Below are 9,027 nucleotides of genomic sequence, written 5' to 3' on the forward strand. Positions count from 1 at the left end.
TAATCTACAAGATAAAATGAGATAATGAGTGTAAATCATCTGTTTCAGGGTCTAGCATGTAGGTAGTGCTCAGTCAACAGTAATGACTGTTATAGTTAAGGTTGATGTATCTCCCCACACCCAAGAATACATTTCTATGAGAAGTCTTGGCAATACCCAACACTTGACTTCATCCTAGGGACACAGTGTAATACCATCAGATTTATCACTGTGATCAAAGTGAAGATTCCAATAAAGTCAAATAGTGAACTTGGAGAGTGCTCAAAGGAGATAAATGAAGATGTGCAAAGCCTTGCTAAACAGGACCCATGGGAGAGAGATTTGAAGAAGCCATCAGGGTTTTGACTAGAAGGCAGGGATCCTGAAAGCTGTGAAAGTCTGATCTATCAGAGGTGGCTGCCAAGCTCTGCTTTCCTCTACGGATGGCAAAATAAAAAGATGTGAAACAAGGTGAGAGGTAGATGATACTGGGGTCCTCGTGTATTTAGGTTTTTAGGCAGGAAATGGAGGAAGTGGAAGGGATACTGTCAATTTAAGGTAGAGCTGTTTTAATGGTTTAGTGAATATCTAATAAGCATTTTCTGAATCAAATAAGAAATTGTAATCTTTCTGGAGTAACAGAATATAGACATGAAGATTGTATTCGTCAATTAGTCACGGTTCTCCAGAGAGACAGAATCAATAGGTTGTATGTGTATATATGTTTATATATACACTTATATGTGTGTGTATGTGTATATGTGTGTGTGTGTATGTATGTATACACAGACACACAGAGAGAAAAAATATTTATTTCAAGGAATTGCTTCACATAATTAGGAGGTTGGCAAATCCCAAATCTGCAAGGTAGAAGAGCAGGCTGGAGATTCAGGGGACAGTTCATGTTGTAGTTTGAGAAGAAGGCAGCCTGCCACTGCCTACAGAGTTCTCTCTTCCTTGGAGGAAGTTTGTCTTTTTCTGAAGGTTTTCAGCTGATTGAATGAGACCCACCCACATTACAGGGGGCAATCTGCTTTACTCAAAGTCTACTGATTTTAGTGTTAATCTCATATTAAAAAAAAATCTTCACAGCAATGTGCAGACATGTTTGACCAAATATCTGGGTCCCATGGCCTAGCCAAGTTGACACATGAGATCAACTATCACAAAGATCTTCAGAGCCTTATTCAGAAATAGAATCATACCCACTTGGGGACCTTCTGTTACTATCAGATTTTCTTTGCTCAAAAAAGCTTTTAGTGGTCAAAACAAACAGATTACTAAAAGAAATACTTTGACATGTAAAAGGGCATCAACAAAGATGTCAGGCTCCAGGTATAGGTAATGAATTTTCCTTTCAGAGTTAAAATAAAAATAATAAAAACCAAAGCAAGGGGAGATGGAGCAGGGCATTCAGACTGGACAGCAAACTGAAATGTTAGAAAATGATTAAAGCCACAGGAGGTGGCTGATTGAGAGCCCTAACATATGAAAAGTCTGTTATTGACTAAAGCAGTAGATGGAAATTTCAGAGAAATTAATTGAGTTTTTGCCCTTATTGCTCCCAACAGAAGCAGGGTAGCAGAGGAGAGGGTAGAATGAGTAAGTGGCCATGCTGAATATGTAAGTGTATATGTGTTTATATTTCAGACATATTTAAATGGAAGAGAGAGGAATGGGAGAGGAAAGCAAAAATATAAATATTTTAAAAAGCTTTATTTTCCTGAAGCAAAGAATGACACATGAAGCCGAGGGAATCTCAATGTTCACCTTGCATTTCCATGACTAGCAAGAGAGGGGAACCCCTACAGGTGATTTGAGGGGTGCTGTGAAGGTGTCTATCATCTCTCTTCTCCTCCTGTCATATGTCTTGGAAAACCCAGCACGAGTCACTCCTTTGGGTTGTAGCACTGGATGGGCTGGTACATGGAATAGAATCAGCCCTTGGGATTTAGGAGCCACAAGCCATCAGGCTCAGGAAGGAAGAAGGACAACGTCAGTGCATATCCAAGTCTGAGCAGCGTCCAGAAGGACTCCTCTCAAGCCCAGCCATGATTGTGCCTTGCTCAGTTCAGAAGACCCAGAGGCTCCCCCATGCAAATGAATTCAGTGACAGCATCTTTACCCACACAACTTGGCCGGAACTTCCCCCTTGGCCTTCCCTGCTGCTGCCCCTGCCCACATCCAGCACTCCAGCTCACCTTTCTGGTTCCAGCTCCCTGAACCTTTTCAAGGCTTGCCTGTCTCTGTGCTTTCCTTTATGCTGGGTCCTCAGTCTGAAATAATCCTCCCCACCCCTTAGCCTATGCACAGAGTTTTCCAAACCCAGTCATATGCCACCTTCACCATGAAGTCCTTTCCTTTTTGTTTTAGTAGTAAGAAGAATGAATTTTGTTGTTTAAAAAATGCAGTCAAACTTGGAAAGTATAAAGTAAAAAGTTTCTCTATGCCGTACTTCCCGCTATGACTATTGTGACTATTGAAAACAACAAACTGGTACCAAGGCACCAAGTTATAATAGCTGTGATCTTGTTATCAGTTTGGTGGGTATCTAAAGCCTTCTGATACCCGCTTCTAGATCACTGAATAAGATTTCTCCAACCTCTGAACTTCCCTGGCATTTGGTACCCTGTTGTGATGGTTTACCTTGTTCTGCCTTGTGTTATAGTTATAGCTATACTTACCTTAATTGATCCCCACACTTCAGTCTTTGCTGACTAAATTGATTTGAGGGTCTACATTTCCCTGTCACAGAGCTTAGGACAATTGGCTCCACGTTTGGTTTAGTCCATCAAACCTTTATGAACACGTGTTCTGGGACCTATTGACCTGGGGCCAAGGATACAGAAACAAATAAAACACAGTCCAGTCTTAGAGGAACCTAAAGTTTAGGTGACCTTTCTTTCCCACCAAAAAACAAAAAGGCAAACAAAAAGTTTGCAGAATTGTTAGACAGTAACAACACGGAAGCAGCAGATCCTGAATCTGTGCAGGTAGCACTCATTTGAACTAATAATTGCTTTAGAAATATTTGGCTGGGCACGGTGGCTTGTGCCTGTAATCCCAGCACTTTGGGAGGGTGAAGCGGGTGGATTACTTGAGGTCAGCGATTTGAGACCAGCCTGGCCAACATGATGAAACCCCATCTTTTCTAAAAATACAAAATTTAGCCAGGCATGGTGGCATGTGCCTGTAATCCCAGCTACTCGGGAGGCTGAGGTAGTAGAATCACTTGAACCTGGGAGGCAGAGGTTGCAGTGAGCCGAGATCATGCCACTGAACTCCAGCCTGGGCAAGAGAGAGAGACTCCATCTCAAAAAAACAAAAAATGAAAACACAAAAAGACAAAAAAATATATTTAAGAGCACTTACAAAGCAACTATAAACTATGAGCAAATGATACTGAGCTCATAGTGGGGAGCAAGGAATGAGAAGAATCGTTGGTTGAGAGGGGGTTAAGTTCGAAGACTTTTGCAAAGCTTCCAGAGGAGTGTGACTGAGTCTGGTAGTTGAGCACCTGGGACATTATTTATGATGCATTGAAGGATGTCAACAGCATTCTTCCGGAGAATTTTGCCTGCAAGGGAAGTCATTAAAAGAGGAGGCACTGCCACACCGGAATGGGTAAAGCCTTCCAGCTTCTACTTTAATCCTTCTGACCCGGGAGATGAATTTATTTTTCTGTTGACCTTTTCTGTGCCTCAGTCATCGATTATTATTTATATTTTCAACCAGCGTGCCATATAGTGAAGAGGTGTTGATGTCAGACTGACCAGGATTCAAATGTTGGCTTTGACACATACCCACTGAGGGCTGGGGCAACTGGGAGCCCAAATTTTCTCATCCAAAAAATGGGAATAACAGCATCTAACTCACAGGACTATTGTGAAGATGAAAATTAATTGCGTTTGGGAAGGTGACACGAAACAAACATTCAATGCACGGGAGCTATTGTTCTTGTTAGGCCCATTGCCTCTAACTAGAGGCAATCATTTTAAAGAGAAGGAGAACCCATGTCGTTCTTCTGTGTGCTCCCAGAGCTCAGAAGAGTTTCTGCACACCAAAAGCATTCTTTAACTGACACTGAATTTCCTGCTCTCCTTAAAGAATGCTGCTCCCAAAGGAAATGCAAATACACAAGCTCCTATACCAGCTCACCGAGGACGGATGGAGTCAACAAGTGAAAGGGATGGATGAAAAGTATCCCATAAAGGATGCAATGTGGATTAAGGGCCAGGCAAGGGATGAAAAGAGAGTACCAGCAAGTGCAGGAGTGTAGATGACCAAAGGATATTTTCCACTGGACTGGGCTTGAAATTCATTTTCCAAAACTCAGCTTCTTTTGTTTACTCAAGACAGGGTTAGGTAGAAAGAGACAGTTTATATTTTGTCCCATGGAAAGAAGGTATTTATGTGAAATATGACAGCTCAGTGTGCAAGAATGTAAACCACACAGCTTGTGAGATAATGTGGCTATGAGGCAATGATCTGCAGTCTGGAAGAAAATTGATCTTAAATCTTTGCATTGATCCAAATATTTGAAAGTAGTAGGAAGGAATATGCTTGCTAAAGAGGGGATAAATATGGATGGCTTGTTCCAGTTTCTTTAGACCTTACAAAAGAAATTTTACACCAAACCTCACTCAGTATACTTAGTTTACATAAGATCAAACTTAAGGGAGATGAGATCAATATTGAAGCTCTGTCTGAGATTCCATCTCTTTAATACCTTTCTCATTTCCTTTAGTAGTAGAAAGAGAGCTAATCTCTGTCTTTCAAATAGTTGTTTTGCATTTTTTGATCATGGGGAATTAAATTGAATTAGATGGGTCTGGAGTGGTTATTAGAACCATTACATTTGTCGTAATAGATACATATAGAGGAAACATTTACATAAGAAAATCAAAGCTGGTCTCATTTTTTATCCAGTGCTCTGACCTCTTTGGAGTTCTGACAAGCAGGATTTATCTGAATATTTCTTAAGATGGTATGTATAACAGTAAAATTCACCCCCTAACATACCTACCTAAACCAGCATTTCCTTCTGAAAAAAGAAAAAAAATAAAAAGAAAGAAAAGCTGCGTAAAAAAGGAGATATTTTCATATACTTATAGACATATTTTCCATTTGAATCCTTATTTGAATTTTACTCTCATTTAGAATATAATTCTGAAATCTCCATCATTAATGCCAAGCCTGGTAATATTCCATTAAAAAAACACCAATAAAATACAAAAGCTAGATGTGAAGAGGATTATGATGTCATATTAAAAGAAGGGAAGGGAGAATTAAAATAAAAGATCTATCTGAAATGATCAGAAATGAAATTCTCTTTGGGATAAAATGGTCTCTTCCAGAAATGCAGTCATTTAAAATAAGATTATAGTGATATTTTATAAGAACTAAAGCAGAATACAAACTATCCTTCCCTGAATGAACTCACAGTTACATACAACGAACAGTAAATACAAATAAGGCATTCTTAGGCTTCTCCATTTTGCTTGTCAATTTCTCAACACAAGCTCCTGCATTAATAAAATCAGGGGTCTGGGTAAATGATGCAAACTTTAGGGCCCTATCACATCAAAATCAGATTGTCCTGGGTATGGGGTGGGAAGATTCTGCATTTTAAAAAGGACCCCAGGTAATTCTAAAATCTGCTGGTGTTTGAGCCTCCAGTTTAGAGCATCTCTGGGAAGCACAGGGGGACCAGCACAGAATTCAAAGCATACTTCATATCCACCAGCTCTATCTAATAGTCCAGAGTTTGAGCCCTGCCTGTCTGTTATTACTAGAGTGACCTTAAAGAAGTTACTTCATCTCTCTAAGCCTCAGGTTTTTTTCATTTGTAAAATGGGATAATTTGCTTCGCAGGTTGGCTTGAGTATTAAGGAAGTGATGGTCCTCTATTAAAGCCCTATAAGAGGCTGGGTACCATGGCTTATGGCTGTCATTCCAGCACTTTGGGAGGCCGAGACAGGAGAATTGCTTAAGGTCAGGAGTTCGAGATCAGCCTGGGCAGCAGAGAGAGACCCTTCTCTATACAAAATAATAATAATAATAATAATAATAGTTGGGTTTGGTGGCACACGCCTAGAGTCCTAGCTACTCAGGAGGTTGAGGTGGGGTTATCACTGAACCTAGGAGTTTGAGACTACAGTGAGCTATGATCACGCTACTGTACTCCAGAATGAGACCCTGTCTCAAAAAAATAAATAAATAAATAATAACAAAAACAAAAACAAAAAAATAAAACACCTTACCTGATACAACTTATTTCTTATTACCATTATTGCTACTATTTGGCCACAAGTGTGATAACAAAAGAGAACTTTGTTTACCTGGCAACACTGCCACTGTCAAGAGAAGGAATATAGAGATGACAAATTAAGTAGACCAGAACATAACTAGGCAGTGAAATTCCGTGTGATCGTCAAATACATATTGAGAGTAAATATGAACAATTGGTTGGCACGGAGCTAAGATGATAAAATATATTGATGGGAATGACAAGGTAGAATTCAGTTGGGACAAAGCCTTCCTGATATGCAAATGATCAGATCAGGATGGTTGTTGGGAAGTGTGTGGTTTTGTTTCTCGGAGACATCTGGATGATAAAGACTGGCGAGACCTCTGACAGTCTTTGTAGAAGCCCCAGGGACAAAAATGAGAGAGGAAAAAGGAAGTTTCCAAATACTTGTGTCTGCAACAAAGAAGCATGGCTGGATGGAGGAAAGAAAAGTTGAAATGGCATTTAGAAATTAGAGCAAAGGGCTAGTCCCCGCGGTGCAAGTTTGTAATCCCAGCACTTTAGGAGGCCCAGGTGGGAGAATCACTTGAGGCCAGGAGTTCAACACCAGCCCAACCAACAGAGTGAGAGCCAGTCTCTACAAAAAATTTTAAAACTAGCTGGACATGGTGTCATGTGCCTATAATCCCAGCTACCTGGGAGGATGGGGAGGGAGGATCACCTGAGCCCAGGAGTTCGAGATGACAGTGAGCTATGATAGCACCGCTGCACTCCAGCTTCAGTGACAGAGTGAGACCCTGCCTTCAAAAAGGAAAAAATAATAGAAAAGAAATTGCAGCAGAGGAACAATAAGGAATCCTGAGACTAAAGTTGATTTCCAACTCTGAAACAATGATCAGAACTCCAAAATTGATACAATTTTAAAATATTTCTCTGACCAGTTGTGGTGGTTCATGCCTGTCATCTCAGCAGTTTGGAAGTCTGAGGCAGGCAGATCACTTGAGGCCAGGAGTTCGAGACCAGCCTGGCCAATGTGGTGAAACTCCATCTCCACTAAAAATACAAAAATTAGCCGAGCGTAGTGGTGCATGCCTATAATCTCAGCTACTCAGGGGGCTGAGGTGGGAGAATCTCTTGAACCTGGGAGGCAGAGGTTGCAAGTGAGCTGAGATCATGCCACTGTACTCCAGCCTGGGCTACAGAGTGAGACTCCATCTCAAATATATATATATATATTTCCCTGATCAGAAATGATGCAAGTTTGGTGACTGAAAGCCACAGCCCTGCCCTCCTTGTAGATTCCTTGTATGTGTGGTTGGGGATGCAGAGGGGAGGAGGGTGCTATGCTTCTCCTGGAATAAAATCTGGAAACTCCAGGGACACCAGGGACAAAAGTAGCTGCATTTCAAAGGGCTCTGGCTTCCTTTGTGTCATGCACTTGGGGGTTAGATTTAAACCTCTGAGGATCTCTCCTCTTGGAGTCTGTATAAATTGATGTTCTTCCCGGAAGCTCTACGCTATGCACGGCTTTCACTCATTCTGTTCCCTTAGCAGGAATGTTCATTCTCTGCCTCTGACCTGTGAAGTCCCAATCATCCCCAAGGACCAATTCCAAATGTCAATTCATTCACCACCATCACCCTTGTCATTGCGTCCACTCTCCTCTCTCTCTGACTTGTGTTAATGGTAGGTATCTGCATATGAATCTAGGCTGGGGGGATGTCTTTGAGGTCAAGGACTATTTCTGATTCACTGTGTGTCTCTCTAGATCCCTCTTCCACCTAGCAAAGATGCTCAAAATACATATACAAATGATAGCCCTTTGTCCTATACCTTTTCTGAGCTTTGGAATGTCTCTCTGTACTGATAGAACCTCATGCAACAGACCCAACAGAGGAGGAAATGGCTGTGAGACTATCTGCCCATTATGCAGGATTCAAAGAAAGCTGTTTTCATGCCAGGAAGCCAGGGGATCATAGTAAAGGGCTGTCTTTAACCATAGACTTTTGTTAGGAGGGATCTTCCACTATTGAAGGTTGAGACCCTGGGACCCCTGTCTGATCTATCTCTGCCATCAGACCTGCCACTTCTCACATAGTTGCATATGGACAAGATGCCTCATTTTGGTGTGCACTGGGAGATCTGGCCTATCCATGAAACTCTCTCCATTGGTTGCCTGTTGAAAGGGCTCCCGACTGACTAAAGTCATAGCACAGACCAAATTGAGGAGGTTAAAAGAGATCACGTGTCTGAACATGGCTCCTTTGGACTCTAGGAGGAGTTGATCAAGTGTCACTCCAGTGCATATGCTGTTTTTATGCACAGTATGGCTTTGAATGTCCTAGTGAGTGAGTCCATGTTAACAGTGTGTTCTCAAGCAGGAATATGCAGCTCTAGCTTCTGTTTTTAGAAAGCTCAGAGATTTTTCGCACTGGAAGAGAATTAGATATCCAACATCCTCATTTCAAGAGGAAACTGAAGTCAGAGAGGAGAAAGGACTTCCCAATGGTACATAACCTGCTATTGGCAAAGATGGGACCAGAGCCCTTAAGTTTTTCAACTTCTCCAGCAAATTCCTCATATCTAAGAGCAACGCTTCAGTTTTCCTTAATAAAGTGCCCCGGATCCTCACATTCATCCGTTTCAGAGTGCAACTTCCCACTTGGTTTACAAATGAGTCAAGAAAAGAAAATCTCCTCTGTAGGAATGTGGTGTGGGGCCAGCTCACTTGAGTATGCAAAACTTGACCTTGAGAGCTGCTAGCCCTTTACTGTTTTTCCTGGGTGCAACAGTGTGCA

General features: G+C 41.5%; 1 long non-coding RNA gene across 1 annotated transcript; it reads left to right on the plus strand.

Annotated features, from left to right (window-relative positions):
• Window positions 1-290: 290 nt before the first annotated feature.
• On the plus strand, window positions 291-8,046 carry LOC123572406 (uncharacterized). Its single transcript, XR_006696953.2, has 3 exons — window positions 291-450; window positions 1,630-1,790; window positions 7,784-8,046. It is a non-coding gene; the product is annotated as an uncharacterized lncRNA (long non-coding RNA).
• The last annotated feature ends 981 nt before the right edge of the window (window positions 8,047-9,027 follow it).

Source organism: Macaca fascicularis, chromosome 1 (genome assembly GCF_037993035.2).
Source record: "Macaca fascicularis isolate 582-1 chromosome 1, T2T-MFA8v1.1".
Classification (NCBI taxonomy): Eukaryota; Metazoa; Chordata; class Mammalia; order Primates; family Cercopithecidae; genus Macaca; species Macaca fascicularis.